Genomic DNA, 19,803 nt, shown 5'->3' with positions numbered 1-19,803 from the left:
AATGTCAATTAAACCTTTAATTTCCTTAAGCCAGTAAGCTTTTATTTTTATGTTGCATTTTTTCTGTAATCTTTCTAATGACGAAATTGAATTCCAAAGAAAATGAGAGTTATAAAATGAAACAATGCAGGACTAAATGAAAAACACAGGTTCAAAATAAAGGCTAGAGACCAAGTAAAATAATCCTTTGGGTGCCTTGTAGCCACTTTGCTGCCTTGGGGCTTTGTTTCTACCTCTTTTTATTCCTCACAAGTTGAATTTGTTTATGCATAATTCTGAAACCATATAGGCTTAAGTTTCACAGTTTTGGAGATTCAGAGGTAGCTTGAATAGACTCTTCAAATAGCCTTCTTCACTGTAGCTTCCAATGCTGCAAGTTTATTGGGGAGTTATTTTAACTACTAGAAAGGGTCTTTTTGGAAAAAAAAAACTTTTTGAGGAATAATTTACAAACCATTAAAACTTGCCTAAGTTCTTGCATAGTTTAACAAATTGTAGATAAAAGGATATATTTCTCTAACAATCACCATAATCAATTTTTGGAACATTTACGTAAATCCCCCAAAGTTTCCTATGCCTGTTTCTATCAACTACTATGTGCTGTCCTCACCTCAGAACAAGGCATCTACTAATGTGCTTTCTGTTGCTACAGTTTCTCCTTTTTTAGAACTTTCTTTGCTGCCTTTCATTTGGCAAAATGATTTTGGGATTCATGCTGGGAACTGTTTATTAGCAGTTTGTTCTTTTTTATTGCTGAGTCTATTCCATTAGAAGGCATATTTATTTATTCTTTTTTCCAGTTGATAGTTGTTTGTCTCTCTTGGTAATTGTGGATGAAGCTTCCAATAACATTCATATATAAGTGTGTGTGAGAACATTTACCTTAATTTCTCTTAGGAATGCCTGGAAATGTCATTGTCGGGCCCTATGTGCATGCTTTACTTTTTAAGTGACTGAAAACTATATCTTTCCCTGAGTGGTTGTGCCATTTTGCATTCTCCCTCAGTTAGTTTGCCTGATTGGCCATAACAAAGTAGTACAGATACAGTGAATTGAACAACAGAAATCAAATCTTCCCCCAGTTCTTGCGGGGACAAGTCTAAGATCAAGGTGTCATCAGAGTTCGTTTCTTCTGAGGTCTGTCTTTTTGGCTTGTAGATGACAATTGTCTTTCTGTGGTCTCCTATGGGAATTCCCATGTGGTTTCCTATGGTTTCCTATGTATGGGTGTACATGGGCTTGTGCACATGCAATGATCTTTAGAGATAATATAATATATAAATTAAAGTTCAAATTTGATGCCTGATTCTTAGTCAGGGCTCAGTCAATATATTTTTTTTCATACACCTGCTCCTGACTTAATGAGTAAGGGATGAGGGATAAGTTTAGAAGAAAGATTTGGTCCCTTAATAAACGTAGTAGGTGCAAAGTTACTGACATTGCTGATAAGCAGACCTGGAATCCTGTATATTTCTGTCACTAGATAACTGAACAGCCTTAGGTGAGTGCACTCACCTTATGATCTGCAAGTCTGACTTACTGGTAATATACCATCAGAGGTGAGTTTACCACAAGTGAATTTATTTTGTCAATGCTTGATACTGTAAGGGATTTAACAGGCAAGTATCGGAAATACTTGAGGGCCTCAATCACTTATGTTTTGAAGGAATAAATCCTTGCTGCAGTGATTTCTTTCTCCCTTTCTTCTTCCCTTCCCTTCCTTTCTCCTCCCTCCCTACCCCCTGCTTACTTTCTACTTCCCTATCTCCCTCCCCTTTTCCTTTCTTCACTCCTAAAATATCTGAAGTATTGTCACTCCCTTCCTTTCTACTGTTTTTTACAGTTAAATAGAGACTCTATCCGCATTTCTCTCCAGATGGATACCCTGCAAAGCCTGGACCCTGAAGGTATTAAATTCTGTTTCATGTGACTCTTCCCTGCATGGGTGTTCTTTAAGTTATTTTACAAGCTGGGCACCTATGCATCCCTCATCTTCTCCTAGCATGCCCCTAGTTTAAGTGTCACTGGAAGGGACTCAGCCACACCTACCATTGCCACTCATTTTTACAGAATCCAGTTATTTTATTTCAAACATGGAATGTCACTTGTAATTCATCCTGTGTGTGTTCTTTAGGCCACTTATTATTATTATTATTATTATTATTATTATTATTATTGTTATTATTATTTTTGTTGTTAGCCATTCCTTAGATTGGCAACTCTGTGAGGACAGAGAGTATTTATCAATGCATTCTCATACCTGGCATTTCTCCTGTTGAATGCATAAAGAATGATCTTTAATACATATTTTTTTCTGTTGCATTTGGATTCAGCAAAAATAAAGCTATACAAAGACTGCAAAACATTAGTGGTCCAAGTTTGCATACATAAATTTAGGTCAAATATATCAAGTAATTTTTTTTTAATTTTTAAAAAATGAAGACATGCTAAAAATAAAATATTTATACTCTTTAACACTTACAAAGATATAGGGACAAAACATTTATTGGCTGGCCTTCTCAAATTGTTTTACTTTTCATCTTTTGGGTTTGGGTATAGGTATGGCGTTCTGATGTAGCTATGGGAAAGAACTTTGGTTTTCAAAGACTCTGCCGATCCAATGATGTCCTCAGTTCTACATGTCAGGGTTCTTGCCTCTGTGGAATCACAAGTATAAAAGGAGGCGATTTTTCTTTTCATTAACTTAGTAAATAGTTTTCTTAAAATTAGATCATACATATCTTGAGAGAGGCCTCTGTACCAGCTCTGATAGATTATTTAAAATTTCTTTCCCCCCTGCCTTTGTCTTGTAGTTACTCAAAACTAATTTTTTTTCTACAAATTTTAGCCTTAAAAATTAGTACTATTTCACTTTTTTTCCTCCTGGGAAGTAGATACCAGTGCATCACATCATGAATTCATGTCACTTCCATGAAGAGTTTACCTATGTCAGGAAGTATATGGAATTTGGGGCCTTGGAAAATTGCTTTTTCTACTGTTATCATTTCAGAATATTTGTGAAAGCTGACTGAAAAATAAACACAGCTTTGGTAAAACAGTCACTGCAGAAACAATTGCTGCTTTCATTTATTTATTTTTATAGGGCATATTTTCATTTTATTTAAAGATACATATATTTATTGCAGAACCTGGCTTTGCATGTATTTTCACAGGTGGCATAAATTTCCCTCTTCTCTCCTGCTGCTAGTCTCTAGATGACTAAAACATGCTCATATTTATTGATTTAATGGAAAATAATTAAAGCTGGTTTCTTACTGTTCCTTCACAAATTAATGAATCTCTTTACTTATACCAGAGGGTCTCCTTCTGGGAAGTGCTTGTGTTTGTGTAAAGGTTTTACTTAGGAGGAAGTTCACACACTAATGCAAAAATCACTTTAAGAATTAAGAACTTGCTGCTGTAATGGTGAAGTGGGGGCTATATTTTAAGAGTTGGTTATTTGGCCTCCTTTTGTAAAATAAGGTAAGTGTGGGGATGGCATTCAACTGGATTCAGTTGAGAAGCATTGGACTTTGTTTTGGCTCTAACTTTCCTCCGGCTCATGGGGTCTTTGTGGAAGATACACAGAAAGGAGATAAGAAATCAAAAGACTACTTTATGATTAGTGGGTCATCTGCCCCAAACTGTCATGCAGAACTGATTTGGAGGATATGTTTTTGTATATAAGTTTAAAGTTCTAGAGAACATTTATCTTCAAAGTCACATTTAAAACTTTGAATATTAACAGCCTCTGGTTTGCATCAAGAACAGAAAGTCGAATTGGCCATAATATCAAGATATGGAGTAGAAAAGACCCTGTCCCCAGTGACTCATGTCTTTTTGTAGTTATCCTCTGGCTTCACCAGAAGAGTAAAACCCAGTAATAGTTATGGCCTAACAAGAACTCTGGAAAGAGCCCCAGTTTATCTGGGAAGGATATGTGAGTAAGTGGGGAGGGAGAAGCTTTGTCATGCTTCTCTCCTCCCTTCTTTGAATTCTCAAAGTGTAAAATAATATTGAAGATTCAAGTCCATAATTTGTTAAGCACTGTAGCATATGCTTTAATCCCAGTTGCTCTGGAGGCTGAAGCAGGAGGACCACAATTTTGAGGCTAGTCTCAACAACTTCAAGAGACCCTGTCTTAGAAGATGAAAAGGGCTGTTTTAAAGTTCTCTTGGGTTCATCCCATGTACCAGGTGAAAAAAACACATAAATACAAAGCATCAGTTACTATTTTATTCGGCTATAGGCAGAGGACCAGGGTATTATTAAACACTGTTTTCACTAGACTCCAGAAAATTTTCTATGTCCCATTATAGAACAGAACCACAGCAAAAACATAACTGCCAAGTAGAAGTACAATATATTTGCTCCAGATAATTTTTTTTGGAATAAATCACAACCCTGTTTATTTACCAAGTAGACCAAACTTATATCTCAGCAAGACTTTCCAAATACATCCTCCTAGCATAATTCAGGTGCCTGAACCTGTGCTGAAAGATACTCTCTATTGTCCTGCATGCCTTCAACTGGGAAATCAGGACTGGCAGTAGTTATTCGGGGAAATGATTAATTAAATCCCTTTCCTGGCAGTTCCATTAATATCAACACAACATGGCAGAGATATTGACATGTGAGAAAACATTGCTTTCAACAATAGGGCTTTGTTGACAAAACAGTGAAATGTCTAGACCATTAGCAACTATTCAGGAATCCATCTTCTCCATCAGTCCCGTTTAGCTTACGCATAGCACAAACACTCTCAAAACATGCAGCAGAAAGCAGACGAAGTTAAGTGGAATTATCATTAAATATGAATGCAGGGTGGGTTAGAAACATACTAGACCAACTATTTTTTTCTTTCTCCCTCTCCCCCCCGCCTCTAGATTTTGAGGCTAGTCTCAGCATCTGGGGTCTCTCTCTGTCTCTCTGTCTCTCTGTCTCTGTCTCTCTGTCTCTGTCTCTGTCTCTGTCTCTCTCTCTCTCTCTCTCTCTCTCTCTCTCTCTCTCTCAGAGGGAGCAGTGAATATTTTATAGTATTCTCTAATATTGACTTATAATATCACTTAATGTGTCAACAGATAATTATTTCCTTTACTGGCTGCTTGTTGTATGCATGACATTTTACTGATACTCTCTGATATCATCACAAAAATTTTAATTTTTTTTTTTTTTGCGCAAGAGAAAACTGAAGCAAAAATGCATTCTCCTCATAACAATGTTCGGTTTCTGGAGGAGCTCTGCCTGATTCTTGTATGCATGCTCCTAGCAGCACCTGTGTTTTATTACACATGTGTGGAATGAATGAACATGAATGTTCCCAAAGGAATCATAAAAATAAAATTAGGGTGCAAAACATTCCACATTTCCCAGGATTTAGTTAATGAGTGCATTTATGATACACTACATATCTCTAACCTTGACTTTGACATCAAAACTTTCTAGAAATATCATCCTTATAAATTTTGAGAACTTTCTTCTAAATAGCCTGTTGATGAATCCATGTTTCCCTTCTTTCTCTCCATTTTTTTCTTTATTTTCTTCCATCGTTCAAAAAGCTTATAGGGATAAGTATTTAGTGGTCAATTGCTTACAAATCCATAGTAAGTGGACAATCATATTGGGTTGGGCTTGGTTTAAAGTTAAAGGTATATACAGGATATAATAAAAGCACTGAAGACTTCCACGATTTTGGAAGTCGAGGAAAGACTACTTGGAAAATGTAATTAGGGAACCAAGTCTTAAAATTGAGGAAATAATCAGTCAGATGTTAATAGAATGCCAAGAGTGTCATGTTTTGAGATGAGAGATGGACAAACTTTAAGGATTTCTTTCAAAGTTTTGTAAAACTCTACATTTTTTACTAGCTTCTGATTCCAGTCTAAGAAGAGCTGCAGAGGATTGTCTGCAGATATACTCCAACTTCTTTCCTTCAGATTATGCATTCAAATGAGACAGGCACATATGAGGTATGAAAAGTTTTATTTTGAGCCTGCCAAAGTTCAAACACAAGATTATAGTGTTAATTCTCATTTTTCAAGGCTGGAGAGTCTGAAAATAAACTCTATTAATAGGGAAGCATCCAGCACAGAACAAGGGTCATGATACATTCACTGGGATCATGTTCCATCAATGGAGTTGGCAGAATCAGGTTCCAAGATTGTGTCCCTCATTGGTTATGAGACCTGGAGCAAGTTATCAAACCTTTCTGAGCCTCTGTTCCTGCACATATCAACCAAAATTATAAAATAACCAGGAATATTATAAATATTCTGTGAGACAATATTGTATAAAATGTTTTGTACAAGTCTGGCATTCAATTTTCATTTAATAATATCTATTATTACTATAATAATTATTATTACTATTGACTAATTTTGTTATCAACTCTTAGTACATGTAAGAATTACTTTAGGATTTTGGTGAACAATCAGAATCCTATATATCTTCCCACAATATACTTGTTCACAATACTTGGATAATAAATCTGGAAATTTCTGTTTTGAAATGTATTATGGATGATTTTTACATTGAGTTAGGATACTGCAAATATTTCAACAATCACACTTGCTTAAAACCCTGTACGGAGAGACTTGGAAAGAATGTAGTCAGTAACTGGGCACACTTTCTGTGGATGCTACAAAAATTGAAACAGTAATACTTACTCAGTGTTTTCCAAATTTTTTCCAAAATTATTTGCTTCCTACCTTCAAGTTGATTGGTAAAGGGATGAATAACAGTTATAGATTGATATTATTTTAAGCACTATCTATGTGCCAGAGATACAAGAAGTACTAAGCATAGATCAATCATTCTTTCCATACAGCAAATCAATACATATTTCTTTATGGCTTCTGGGCTATTGATGAGGAAAACTATAACTAATGATACCAACTATTTTTCTGAGATCACACAGTAATTTTGTAGCAGAGGCAGGCTCAGGCTTTTTAGCATTCTACTGTGCTGCCTTTTGATAATATAAATTGGTGCAATTATAGTCAAACCTAAAGGCATTTTGTATGATATTTTATGTGACTATATATGGTATAAATTTCTAGCCCTGGAATATTAGGAGAAAAATACTCCAATTGTCATCTATTTGAATGGTCTCAAACTCCAGTCTAGCTGGAATAGTAATTGGTGGCTTAGCATTGCACCCAATTTATGTTCCTGTACCTAGAACCGAGCCACCCCTTTCCAAAGGACTCCTTTAGTTGTTTATTCGTTTCTGTATTAAATCTATTATTTCGGGATTCTTCCATGAGTTGTTCCTCTCCACTGAGCTGTTTCTCTGTGAACTCCAGGTGCTGTATCATTGTGACTGAAACCTACTTGACTTCCACAGTAAATACTAAAGGAAGGGGGCAGATGTGACTACTTGTCCATTCAGCATGACACGAAATGGCCAATGCCCATGTGTAATGAGGGAAAACCCTGAGTTTCAACTCCTGTTTTATGGGGAGAAGGAAGTGAATCCTCAAGTGGCTGTTGACAAGGCTGTGGTGAAATGCATGCACCAAGTGAGAAGTAGAAGTAAAAAGCCCCATACCAAGTCGTTAAGCCTCAAGCCTGATGAATTATTCATTTAATGGTTTCAAAGTTGGACTCAGAAAAATGTAAATAAAACACACACAGAACTTTCTCCTTTCTGGAAATGATTTTATAGTCATAAACTAAATGCAAAGAGCACTTAAAGTGTCTAACTGCATTGTGTATTTTATGTAAATTAAGAATATTGAACAAATTCCCCATTTGGTACAAAAGGGAGAAAGAAAATCTCCCTCTCCTGATGATCAATGCCTCTGAGAAAATGAATTATCTTTATTTTCTCCATTATCTTTTATTGCCATTTTATATACTCTATAAAATATCGACCTGCAAGTTATTCAAATGAAATGTGATGTAATTTTTCTGATTCACGAGCCTTTTTTTTATACCCTTCAGGCATGACTGCAACCTTCTCTACATTCCTAAATATGCCTTTTAGCTTGACTCTGCCCTAGTAGAAAGTGCTCTAGTGATTGGCAGAACATAGTCTATTAAAGCAAATGTAGTTCTTGGAGTCCAAAGCTCAGGATTCAAATCCTGGTCCTACATTTAAATATGTGACTCTGGGTGTGTTAATTATAAGGGTGAATTAAAGGTGTTACACACACAGAGAGAGAGAGAGAGAGAGAGAGAGAGAGAGAATACCAATCCATCAATAACATTGATGGATTTCAGTGTTAGTTAATAAAATAAGTTCTGATGAAAATCTTTTAGTGACTGGTTCTTTTATCCTAAATTCCTAAACCTGACATCTATCAGCTGTGTGTTGTAGTACATCACTCAGGCAAAACAGAAAAAGTCACTATTCTGGAAGTGAATGTGATTAACACATAAGATGACAGCATTTCAACATTGTCTGGAGAGCCAACACACGCAAAGACAACATTCAATACCAATATATCAATAAGCTGTCCTGATCCAGCAAAGGTATTTTAGTCAGTTTTATATCACTGTGACTAATAGAACCAACAAGAACATGTTAGAATAGGAAAAGTTTATTTTCCTAAGACTTTAACTCCCATTGTTCTGGGTTCCACCAGCATAAATGTAAATGGAGTTTATTTTAATATTCCATGTGATGTTGTAGAATTTCCTGGATAGGAAGAAGAAATTCCTTGGCATTGCTCTATCAAAATTGCACCCAGATATAGCTGGAAATCCTGGCATATAACCATTGCCTTAATAATAGCTGAAATAAGAAATATCCAGTAGATTGTACTTTGCAACATTCAGCTTAGCTCATAACATTCATTAAGTTCAATCTGTCAAAGTACTCTTGTGAGTCACCATCACTTTGAAGACTTATTTTAGGAGGTTTAGTAGGACAAGTTACTAACATCACTGCTATGACTAGTAATAGAGATATTATTTGAAATTCATCATCTTTCTACTCTAGCGCAATTTTCTCTGAATTAGGTCAATTTAATAAAATCAGGTCAAATTTGGTCAAATAGAGTAAAGGTGATTCCACAATCTGTTTCCTGAACAGATTCTACCTAGCGTTCTAATTGCTGCAGCCATCATATAAAAAAATAAAATAAGATAAAATAAAAATAAAAGGGGAAGTTCAGCAAATTTCCCATACACTGGTGTGTAGCATCTACATCCTACAGGGATTTGGAGCTGAGATGATGATTTGGCTTAAGCTTAAAGGTTCATCATGAAATGGACTATTTCACTGTTCTTTGAGGTTGTCTATTTCTGTGTATTTGAACAGTGGGCTATAGTCACAGGTCTATTCTTCTGAAACTGTTGCCACACAATTGACCCATGGTCTGAGAAAATGTACAGAATATCATGCAAACAGATTAAGAATTCTGCATATATTTGGGTGGCTATGCTTGCAAAGGCACTGAAAGCAGGAAAGTTAACCTTCAGGTAGTTAACCTGCCATCAATGGTCCATTTAGGAGAGGCTACCATATTGGGAGCTCAACGTTGGTCTCTGTGATTTGTGCGTTAGGCATTATGAGTTCAGAGTAGATGAGTCACAGGTGTCCATGCTGTTTGGCTCAGCCTGTAGCTTTCATTCTGGTCAGAATGACCATTCCATTCACAGAATGAGGATCAACACTGATGTGGCTGAAGAAAAATGGTGGTGAGTAGCCATAGATTCAGGTATCCATTTATTATGGGAGTTCCACATCCTTCGTGGATGCTCTCTGGCAGGTATTTGTGTCCCACATACACATTTTCACATTGCTCTTGATTCATTCCCATTTGCCACTCTTTCTCATCTGTCCTTATTCTGCTCTTCAGTCTTGCCCCTTCTATCTTCTTCTACCTAGCAACCATTCACTCAGGGCTCCCTCCCTGTATAGGATTGTTTAAGGCCAATTTTCTCCACAAACCAATGTGAATGAGGAGGCCGACTCTATGGAGGATTTTTATGAGCCCTCCAGTGTGGGGCTTGGTAGGTGCCTGCTCATCTGAGAAGCACAAACAAATGATACTGACAAATCTGTGAAATAAGTTCAAGATTTCTTTTCCTCCTCCATCAGGTGAATAGCAAGAAACAAACTATAAAATTGAGGTATTTGTTCAGGGAGTAAGATGAGAGGGAGGCACTGGTGAGACACAGGAGTTATACACCATCTGCACATGTATCCTGCTCAACCAGCTTGACCTCATCCCGGATCTAACATTCCCATTGCCTGCCCTGGTTTGCAGCTGTGACAAGAATGAAAAGCAGCTGGATGACTATGAACAGTTGCTGTCCCCCTATGCACAGCAATATAAAGTCCCTATTAAGACTCAGGAGCAGGCCAAAATGTCCTTTTCAGATTCTGAGCTCTCAGCTACAGAAGGCAAGGATTTTCTCCAAGCCCTGGGAATTTCCACCAGGACTCTTACTGGAAGTTTCCAGAGACTCCTCAAATCAACCTTATCCAGGATGAATTGTTCTAACATTATTGAAAGCGCCAGGGCTGGTAGAGTCACAGGTGCACATCATCACCTGGACCTCCTAGACAACTCTTTCTGTTCTAGGACCTATTGGAAATCAGTGAGATTCTGGCTGTGTCATCTGAGTGTTGAGTCAGTTCATAATAAATTCCTGAGCTTCTGTGTCAGAAAAGTCCCGAGACAGGAGAGAAGGGATAGGAGATGAAGCACTCAGGGAGTACTTCTGAGCTTATCCAGCAGAATGGGTGTCCTAGTAATGACTGGGGGTGGGAGCAGGAAGAAAGAAAGTGGTCTACAAGAGGTGCCCATCTCATTGTGATGTTGAATACATATCTTTATTCATTTTAAGTATCTGATTTTTCTTTTACATTATTACCTTTCCAATCTTTTAGTGTTAAAAAATTTTTATTTTGTGTTGGTATTTTAAAAGAGCAAAATACATAAATGCTTCCCATTGCATATTAGTTATTTTTCTCAATTGACATGTGCACAACATATATGTATACCACAAAATCACAAATAAGCAGGCACACATGTACCAATTTCAAATTAAAATTGTGGGTACAAATATATGAGAGAGAAATGCAGTTACATCAAGTAATTTGAAATTTATACCAACTTCATTCATTAGATGTCCTGGATATGTTAAATAATACATTTTTTAAATTTTCTTTTTTTGTAAGATATAGATGATAAAACTAATATGTATAGTTTACTGCAAAGAATAGCTTGGAGCACACTCATGCACCAAAAAGTAGAGATGAAATCTGTGGAAAATTTGTTAACTAACGAAATTGAGTATAAAATTTTATGTGCATTTTTAGTAGGCCTCAGTTTGAATGATTATAACAGAGAATACTAAACTTATTTTAGTATCTTTCCTCCCTTTTTAAAATTTTTTTTCTCTCATTTATTAATCTTCCATAAGGTACATACAAACAGATTTGCCTAGAAAACAGGAACTCTTAAATCCCTTTCCTCTACATCCGATTTCCTTACCAGGGTGTTGGTTTTTTTTTTTTTCATATTAAATCTGGTTTCCCCTGTTATTTGTTTGTTTATTGCCTTCAGTTACATCTGCTGCAAAAGGAAAAGTTGAAGTTTCAAAAGATGATGATAAATTTCCAGTAAAAGAAAAAAAAATCTGTGTTTTATATTTTACAAAAAGAAGGCAGACATTGGGGAGAAAAAAAGGATAAGTGTTTAAGAGGTATCATTTTCTTGTTGCTGGGTAGGAAACACCTCAGGAAGGCAAAGTTGATTCAAAACCTTTAAAATTCCAAGGCAGTTACATTTTGCAAAAATCATCTTTCAGCTCTTCCATCTGAACCAATAATCAGATGTTGAGGTTTCATAGGTTAGCCTTCATGGCCACATTGCATATTGCAGATGAAAAATGTATTTTGTAGCACAATCAAAATGATAAATTTTTTTCAATATGCTTCTTGAAGCTGCCTTTGTTGCAAAAGACAATGGTTTATACAAACTGTGTTGTGCTGAACCTATATTAGTCAAGAAAAGAGACAGAATTCATTCTTTTGAGCATTTTAAACCTTTGTTTTTCTCGTATTCCTAGATTTCCATGCCTTTGTTGGATTCCAGTGAAGCAATCAAATCTCTGAGATGGAACCATAGCACAGTAATTTAACAATTTTAGTACAGTATTCAACTTTCTGATGGTAAATATAAAAATATACCAGAGATAAAGAAGATCTAGCTTTCAATTTTAATTTTCTGTGGAAATAATACATAATTTAGAATTTCAAGATATTAGGGTCTTGGACAAGGTAATTTAATAAGAGGTTCCATTTCTCATGGGTTAATTCAAGCTCATGATATCACTGGAAACTGTGATTGAGGGGTTTGAATAACATGAAGTATGTAAAACAATTAGAATAGGTGCTCATGGGGAAAAATGAAAATGGATATTGCTATTATTTATTAATGTTGGTATTGTTATTAAAATGGTAATAATTCTTTTCTTTCTTTCTTGAAAACAAATAAAATTTCCAAGACACATCATTGCAGCTAAAATTGGTTACTAGAGACATGCCAAAAACATTTCCTACAGATAGTGCAATCAAAGGACAAAGGGACCAGATATTATGATAAAGAGCTGGTGGAATAGTCTGGAAATAGATGTGATTAAGATGAACAAAGATTTAAAATGTCATTATTGGAAGAGAGAGGAAATTTAAATTCTATGATTCCGTATGGCATAACATGGACCTACAGGTACAGAGACTGAAAGGTCTCTGTGGATGGGAAAGGCTTTACCAATGCAAATTACACAAAGAGCCAAGTTGATTTTTCCTTTGTGTATTAATAATGCAGGTCTAGAGTAACTTTTACCTTGGGAGAAAGGAACTACTGCAAACAACCTGTAGATTACAAGAGAGGTGAAGCAATATTTTATTTCTCCCCATTGGCATACCCTCTTGAGCTCAACTGCAAGGGAGAAAATAAAAGAAATTTGTTTGTTTTTATGTTCAATTTCCTGCTTGGTAGGTGTCAAGAACAATAATTCTACACCTCAGAAGGTTTGTCTATTCATTCGGCCATTCAGCATGATTTATCCCAGGTCTCATGCTTGCTTTGGATACACAAAGGTGAGTCAGTCATGGAACTTGATCCTGAGTGCAGTCAGGAGGGAAAGATGGAGTTGTAAACCCATAATTACAACGTGGGAAAAATGTTAAGAGAAATGTGCGCCAAGTTCCATCTGGTCTGAAAAAGAAAATCAGAAACAGGACTAGCCACAGGCACTGGGGATTCATTCAGGAAATGTTCTAAAGCAAAGATATTCATTATATAGTATGCTGAATGACATACAGTTTTTCTAGAATGGCCAGAGTGGCATACATTTCAAAGTGGAATTGCTGAGAAACAATATGGAAAGATGAAAAAGAACTGGAATATTCATGTATAGCAAGCAGTTTGTCAGCTGCTGAGCCAAGGGGCTCTTCGGTGAAAGACCAGGAGATTTTCTTACAGAACAAGACAGTTCCCTGACAGGAAAGGCCTTGAAAATCAAAGCAAATAGAGCAAATAGTTTGGATTACCCTGCATGCTCTGAGAACTTAACTTTTTAATCCTGGAATGTGGCCATAGCATAGGGAGGTCGAGAAAGAAGGCTGGGGAAAGAATTTGGAGCAAGTCAATATAGTACAGGTAACTGGTGATGAAGTGGCAGTCAAGGTAGCACAGGAAGGAACTAGAAAATGGGACTCCTGATTTTTACAACCTATTTGCTCACAGGTAAGACTGCAAGATTTAGGGGGTGAAAGAAAAAACTTAGAGTGAGATGAAACCAGATTAAATTTGGTCTTTCTACTACCTCACTGTGTTATCTTACACTGGGATGGTTTCTATGGGTCATTTTTGCTTTCATATTCTTTGATTCAAATTTTTCTGATGAAGGATGTTTTTACTTCCTAATTATTAGCTAAATTAATTCCTTAACTCCTTGAATTTAGGCGACCACTACAAAAGACATTTTTTTTTAAGTGCATGATTTAAAAACATTTGTCATTTTGATCTTTCTTAGCATGCCTAATTTAGCCCTTTCTAGTAGATTCCTTAAACCATTTTTGCTTTCAAAGGATACATTTTTATTCTCTCTCTGTAACCCTTCCTAAATGGCTGTTAAGAAAGCGTATTTCTTGACTGTAATTATTAAAGTACAACTATTCAATTAACAGAATATATTTAAAAACAAAAACTTGGACCACTTTCAAAGCAAAAGCCTGCTGTACGCAATCTCAGCCCTCCTCCAGGAATTAGCAACTGAAGGGCTGACACTGTACACCCATATTTACTTTTGTTATCCCCCCAAAATGCATTGTTACCATGGTAACTCATGTAGTGCTGCTGCTACCAAGAAACAGAAGTTCTGAGTAGCTAAAAAGAAGGAAAAAAAAGAGAGAAAAAGAGGAAGAAACAAAGAAAAATAATGGGAAATTACTGTAAACACAAAGCCATATTAACATACCACCATGTAACTACTGAAAATTACTTCAGGAGGATCTAGAGAAGAAAGAACACTCTTCAGGGAGGTCTTCAATTCAACATGCTGCTCCTAATTGTCCCTTAATCAGAGGAAACATAGCAAACAGGCTTATTGGTCATCCCACAAATTGTTCAGTTTACTTTATATTCCAAGAGATGATGCCTTGAATATTTGGCTTAATATTTTATGGTCCTCAAAATAGATATTAAAAATTGTGAAATAAATAAGTACATGAATGGAAGTAATTTTAGGATGATACCTATATAAACAGAGGTGAAAAGAGACTCTTTTGGAGTTAAAAAAATGTTCTTCCTAATTTTTAACATATGCTGAGAAGAATATGGGAATCTAGTAACATGAAAAATCCTGGGCTCTCCCCTAAATTCTTTTGATGCAGTAAATCTGAGATTGGACTGAGGACACTTTATAGCATGTGTTACTATGAATTTAATGTGAGCCTGATGTGTTCTATCTGTAGACACATTCAGGGAGAGCACCAGAGTAAAAATTGGACATTCTAAATTTGCTCTATTTTGCTGTAGGATTCTTTGGAATCATACAGAATTTCTTAGTGTTCTTGTCTCCCAGAGCGGGGGAGGGGGGGAGTGGAATTTCAATCATTTTTAAAGTAGAGAACTCCAAGATCTTTATCCCTATTTCAGTTAAAATAGCTCTGGTTTCGTTTTTAACATTTGGATTTTACATAAAGTATTTTTTTCTCCAAAGGAGGTTTCTGTTTCTGACAATAATTTGTCAGTGATGAACTGAAATGTAAAACAAAACAACTTTGACAATTTCAGAAATATGTTTCCAAAAGAAGCATCTATGTTGTAGAAATTATTCGATTGATGTAATTAATGCAGGCAGTCTTTCAGAACTTTCTAGACAAAAATAAATTATATTGGAGGATGATCAATAAACTTTCTTTACAAATTACATTTATCAAATAATAGGCAAGTCACTACATGTTGCTTGTTTTAGAAAGTGCAGATAAGCATATTATCAAATTTATTGCCCCCTGGTCCCCCCCCCCAGTAAATAGCATTTCATTCCTCATCTTATTACTAAATAGGAAAAGCAAAATTTTATTGTTGGATACATTGAAATATTCTAGGGTACTAAGGAGAAAGATTGAAAGAGAGTTTCATTTCTTATTACCTAGATTAAAAAATGGAAAGGAAGGAAGGAAAGATGAAAAGAAGAAAGAAAGAAAAAAACACTGAGCAAGTTAATCAGGGTATCATTGCAGTGACAAAAATACCTGAGATAAACAGCTTATAAGGAAGAAAGGTTTTATTTTGGGGGGGAGCGGCGGTGATTTTGGGGATTCAATTCAGAGGCACTCGACCACTGAGCCACATCTCTGGCCCTATTTTGCTTTGAACTAAAAAATCTTTCTGCCTCAGCCTCTCAGGCTGCTGGGATTGTAAGTGTGCACCACTGTGTCTGGCCAAGAAAGGTTTTATTTAGTTCATGGTTTCAGAGTTTTCAGTCCATGGTCACTTGACCTCATTGCTTCTGGGCCTTTGATGAAGCAGTAAGCCATGATATGAAATGCATGGTAAAACAAAGCCTATCATCTCTGGTGGTGTCTAGGCAAAGAGGGTAAAAGTAGGAGCTAGGACCCAGGACTCAATATGTCCTCCAAGGACACACTCCAAATGACCTAACTTACTCCCACTAAGCCCCACCTCCTACAAGTTCCACCACCTCCCAGTGATGCCACAGGGGGACCAAGCCTTCAATACATGGACCTTTGGGAGACTTCCATATCCAAACTGCAACATTGAGTATAAGAGAAGAAATGCAGCCAGGAGTGGTGGTACACACCCGAAACCCTAGACATTTGGGAGGCTGAGGTAGGAGGATTGCAAATTCAAAGCCAGCCTCAACAACTTAGCCAACTTAGCGAGACTGTGGCTCCAAAACAGGGCTGGGAATGTGGCTCAGTGGTTAAGTGCTTCTGGGTTCAATTGTCAGTACCAAAAAAGAAGGGAAGGAAAAGAAAGAAATGCCAGTGAGGCTCAGTCATTTTGTGTTGCATTAAAAGAAAAAAAATGACTGGAAATCAGCATCACCACCAAAACTCAAATCAGTGGCTATTTGGTAATCTGCTTTTGCTTGCAAAGTAATTGCTAATTTTGCAACAAAGTAAGGTCTAAATGTACTCAGGGATAAAAGTTGTCAAAATTGGATCAAGGTCCATACAAATGGAGCTAATTTCTTCTTTGCACCAACTATGGGTTTGATTTTTATTTTATTGTTTGATTGTCTACCCTTCTGTCTCCTCTCTTCTCTTCCTGTTCTCTCCAACTACAGTTTCCTTATTTGGCCCTTCATAATCATGATCTTTCCTACAGGTTTTGTCCATTGCTCATGTAGTCAATGACCTAGTCAAATGGATTGATCCAAAGATTAAAGTAGGTTTTCTTACTTACAAGAACTTCAAGCAGTCAGTGGGCATCAAGAATGAATAGCAAGTGGACAACGAACCATGTTTGAGTGACACTCATTCTTCACGACTGTTATGTCTTTTTCTTTTTAAAAGATATCACATTTATAAAAAATCAATAGTGTAAAGATCATTTATAAGCATAAAGCACTTACCATCACGTTAAACGAAAAGTAGATTTATTTTAAAATTTAAGTGATAATAGATCAACAAATGGATTTTTAGAATTTCATCATTTTATTTAAAGGCATGCACTTGTAAATAAGGTGCACTACCTCTGTCCCTCCTAGGGTTACTCTGTTTAGTTTCACACACTGCTATGGTTTGGATAAGGGCCTCCCCAAACTCCGTGTTAAAGACTTAGTCCCCAGGTGGTGGTGCTGTTGGGACATGGTGGATCTTAAAGTGGTAGGGCCTAGTAGGAAGTCTCTCAGTCATATCCTTATAAAGGATATTGGGACCTGGAACCTCCTCTTTAACTCTTTGCTTCCTGGTGGCCAAGAAGTTAGCAGCTTCCTCAGCCCCATGTTCGTGCCATGATATGCTATGCTGCCACAGGCACAAAAGGAATGTAGCTAACTGACCATGGACTGAAATTAGGAGCCAAAATAAATATTTTTCTCTGTTTATGTTGATTATCTTGGCTAAATTTGATATAGTAACAGAAAGCTGACTAAAACACACTTTTTTTTTTTAACATGTAGTCCTAAAAATACAGAGGCAATACAAGGGGATCGCAACCAGGCCTAAGATAAAGAAACATGTTCAGAGAGAATAAACCACTTTCCATGGCTGAAGTAAAAGAGTTGATTAGATGACCACTCAAATCTAATTATTATTGGTTGTATCAACTATCAGCTACATAAAATAGAATACTAAATTTATATATTATATAGGAAATGTAGTACTGGCTCACAATAGATTGATTTCATTCAGACTTTGAAAGATGTGTGTTGAATAACATAAAATAAAGAAAAAACATGTTATAATTAAGATATGAGGTGTCCCCCAAAAGCTTGTGTAAGAAAATGCATGAACAAAAATTTAAAGGTGAAATGATTGGTTAATGAGAGTTTTAACACAATTGATGCATTAATCCCCTGATGGGGAATAACTGGGTAGAACTAGAGACAAGTGGGTGGTGGCTGGAGTAGGTGGAGAAGATGAGGAGTACGTGGAGAATATGAGGAGTAGGTGGGTCTTTGGGGTATGCTTTTGGGGTATATATTTTGTCCTTGGTGAGAGAAGTCTCTCTGCTTCCTGGTGGCCATGTCCTGAGCCACTCTTCTCTGCTTTACTCTTTTGCCATGATGTTCTGCCTTGCCTTGGGCCAGAGCAATGGAGGGAGTCATGTGTCTACGGATGGAGACCTCTGAAACCCTGAGAGGCCCTAATGAACTTTTCCTCATCTAAAATTTTTTATCAGGTCTTTTGATTAAAATGGAAATATAGCTCACTCAATTAGAGCATGAACAAAGAAGTGACAGTGAGTGTTTCAGAAACTTTTGGTGGAATCATGAGGACGGGACAGACATTAAATGTTAGATGAGGGTTTGCATGTGGGTAGACAGTTACCAAATTCACAGTGAAGCTTTCAGAAAAGCTGTATCCATGAATAGCTTTGGGGGTTGGGGGTGGGAAACTATAGCTAGCAATAATAGTAATGACTAACAAAAGTCACAAGAGCCTCTGTGGGTTTGTGGGGTTTTTTTATTGATCTGTTGAATCCTTCATTTGTTTGCCTATTAATTTGCCAAGGCATTATCCAGTATTTATCTAGGTCAAAATAATTATGGTAATGAGAAATAGGATGAGAATGTAGTGTAGGAATGTAAATGGAGGCACCTGCTGTTGCATTAGAGGTAAGTGATTTAGAAAACTGTGGTGATAAAGAAAATGGGCATCTGCTTACACCTGAGGTAAATTGAAAGAAGAGTAGAAATTGACTGATGAGCAAGGCGTGGATACAAGAGTAAAAATGGGAATAAGAAGACACATTTTAAACAAACACCCGACAAAAGAAGTAGGGTGATTCAGATACTCAAGGACCTCCAAAGAATCTAGTTAAAAGGAACAGGAGGCCAGAGTCAAATTGAGTAACTTCTGTTTTATTATAAAAGCAATGGGAATCAAGCAGTGATATGGAGCTGGGAGAAACTGGGTTTTCATTGTGAAAACAGTTAGGATACCAGAGCCAGGGAAGGTGGGCAGGGATGTAGGTACTGTAATGAGGTCAAGGATGGGAAGGAAGCAGGAATGCACCCTCCGCCTACAGATACTTAAATACATGTTTACTTCTTTTGTGAAATGCCACATGTAAGTTCAAAATAAACTTTCAGGGGCCCACAAGAACATAAATGATCTTTTTTTTTTTTTTTTTTTTTGGTTCTCCTTTCCCAAAATGGTGCCCTGCACACTGTTGAACAAAATGGCGTGGGACATTTTTCCATCAACTCCATTCACACCACAGAAAAATTAGAAGGCTTTTTTCTTTTGTCTGTTTCTGCTTCTGGAAAGATATTTCCTTTTCACCTGGCCTGGAGGGAACTGGCCCTCTTCGAAAAGGAAAAGTGACCCTGGCCTCTGGGGAGGCAGGACCTTTGACCTTGACACTGCTGCAGCCTTTGAAGGACTGCCAAGACGCAGCTGGAGTACCCTGGGGAGACTCTGCTGGACAGAGAGAAGATGAGGAGGGATTCTTTTAAATGAGTGCAGAACTATTTATCAGTGCAAAAACGGAGAAGTCAGCAACCATGGCAGTGACCATTAACTTCAGCCATGAAGCTAATGACGGCTATCCTCTTACTGAGGACTTTTCATAGTGGAGGGCCTTCATCCCAATACTTTTTGGAGACTTTCTTATTTTTATTCTGATAACTCGTGACATGCCC

General features: G+C 36.8%; 1 long non-coding RNA gene and 1 pseudogene across 2 annotated transcripts in view; both read left to right on the top strand.

Annotated features, from left to right (window-relative positions):
- Window positions 1-19,803, top strand: part of LOC144375126 (DNA polymerase alpha catalytic subunit-like) — a 79,627-nt pseudogene that overhangs the window by 46,283 nt on the left and 13,541 nt on the right. The gene's annotated exons all lie outside the window — the stretch shown is intronic.
- On the top strand, window positions 738-6,508 carry LOC120887996 (uncharacterized). The gene is made up of 2 exons (XR_013434564.1): window positions 738-5,969; window positions 6,075-6,508. It is a non-coding gene; the product is annotated as an uncharacterized LOC120887996 (long non-coding RNA).

The sequence above is a fragment of the Ictidomys tridecemlineatus genome, chromosome 2 (assembly GCF_052094955.1).
Source record: "Ictidomys tridecemlineatus isolate mIctTri1 chromosome 2, mIctTri1.hap1, whole genome shotgun sequence".
Lineage (NCBI taxonomy): Eukaryota > Metazoa > Chordata > Mammalia > Rodentia > Sciuridae > Ictidomys > Ictidomys tridecemlineatus.
Note: the sequence above shows the minus strand (reverse complement) of the source record. Positions and strands in the feature narration are given on the sequence as shown.